We start from the raw sequence: 2,300 nt of genomic DNA, 5'->3' as shown, positions 1-2,300 counted from the left end.
AGAGTGGTGCCACACCTCCATTACTATTACTATTATCGTGATTCTCTTCATAAGAAGCCTTGCTACCATCCAAAACGACTATAACTTTCTGTTTGGTGCCTCTTTTCCTAACCATGATACTTACACCTACTTAATTTTTAATCAATACTGTTGGTGTGGATCTCTATTGGGTTAGTGGTGGTAGCCACTACCAATGAACATTACTCAATTTACTGCCCTTGTATTCAACTCAGGTACCTTAATATATTTATGCATACAATTAATGTATATTCTTTCAAGTCATGCATTATATTGGGTTTTTAAATCATAGTTGGTAACGATCGCCCATCACTAAGATCGAGGACACTCATTTTCTTTTTTACTATGTTTTTATTATTGTTTTTCTATGCAGTCGCCGCTTCTCAAGGCAGCAATACCGATCAGATCGTAACAGTTAATATATTTTACGTGAAAGAATTAAATAATGTCATTATATAATGATGTTGTTATAAATTAATAATAATTTAAAGATATACAAATCCGGCTAGCTCTCTGCCTTCATAGTTTGATTACTTCTATGGGTCATGCGCCCATAGTCTTAAAAATTTCCTCGGCCACATCTTTATTTTGTATTTTACAATCTAGACGAACCCGTTGATGAGTATATAGGACTATAGACGAACTTAAAACTGCCTCTATATATATGTTGACGCGGTTTTTAACCAACACTACATTAAGAAATTATACAGGTAGATTAGTGCTAGATTATAAACCGCAATGATATAGCAAGTATTTACTCAAAAGCACATAATTTTTATGTGGTTCAGCGGTTAAAATCCACCTAATCCACGAGTCGTTATTATTATTGTGTCTCTATTTTTGCAGAGTTTCGCTAATACAAAAGAGAACCCCCCTCCTGTCCAATATTCCTAGTATTTATAGGGGAATTCTATGGATAGGTTCGGGTCACTGTGTAAATAAACCGCGTAATTAAATAAGGTATATAATTAATATAGATTATTCCTATTTTCATTGGTATATGATTTGGTAACATAATAAATATGCTCCTACTATCTCTGTTAATAAATGATAGCTATATGATACAGCTGGTCATTAATGAGCGTATAAAGAATCTCCGAATCACTTGGGATCCTTTAGTATGTGTTGTCTAGGTTCTCACGAACTGAATATTTCACCCGAGCTTGTGTTTAATCAATTACCTGACTCCGAGCTCGTAGTAACTTCAGAGTGCCCAAAGTTGGATCTAACCATTATTAGTCCCGAACTCGATTGTTACCTTAAGTGTAGGTCAGATGATAACTTGTATACCGTGTACGAACTGGATTGGATCTCGAGCTGTTCACATCATTAATAGCCAGATATTCCACCTGGCTATTTTTCCACATATATATCTGCCAGTTGTACCCAATCTAAGTAATTGAACTCGTGCTAATTTTAGTGTACAACATTTGCCCCCCTCCCCCAAGCTTCTGCTCATGCTTGATGTCGTCACCTTCTGATATGCACAGTAGGGACTTTTAGACTTCTACCATATAAAATCGTGTCTGACCACTACTCAAGTGCTGGACACATGGCTTCTTGCAATTGGCGTCCGTTCGGAGAGGACTGAAACAACTGTCCTGTCAACTTTTTGCCGCTGCGTGATTCATTTAATCTTGGCCTTCGGATCTCGAACTAACCCAATTGGATGGCCCGGATTAATTTCCACAGTTTACGTATAAATAGGATGATAAGTTCTGAGACTTCACGACCTTTGCATTCAAAATATTTCCTTTTCAAAAACCCATGCTTTCCTTTTTCTTCTCTAGAATCCCCAAAAGTTTCATCACTTCTCACACATTCAGAAGTTTTCAAGGAGCTTCATGTGGATAAATCAACATCTTCTCTGAATCGAATATATTTTCTACAAGTATCTCATCACCTTGTTTGATTTTTTTTTAATTTTCCAGTGAGATTTTTTTTCGAATATTGCTCATTGTTTGATATCGCTTAGACTATGTCTGAGTGCGAATAGGAAAGAGGATTCGGTTTAGGATAAATGAATGAAATCAAACTTGTTTAGAAATAAGATACTCATAACTCTGGGTCACTTTCTGGGTTATTCTAAGAAAACTCTAATGTCAAATCGGGTCAAATACCTGTTTAATTCGAGGTAGCTTAGAGGTTACGATTCTTTAGGCAGTTTTGCATTAAACCTCTTTCAAAAGGAAAGTAGTAGGTCTAACGGCTCTGACATGCGGATCCCGAAGTATCTAGGGAATTTAAGAAATCGCGGCGCGTGGCCTAGGATACCGCATGGG

The sequence above is a fragment of the Humulus lupulus genome, chromosome 1, assembly GCF_963169125.1.
Source record: "Humulus lupulus chromosome 1, drHumLupu1.1, whole genome shotgun sequence".
Lineage (NCBI taxonomy): Eukaryota > Viridiplantae > Streptophyta > Magnoliopsida > Rosales > Cannabaceae > Humulus > Humulus lupulus.
This window is presented reverse-complemented; position numbering follows the sequence as displayed.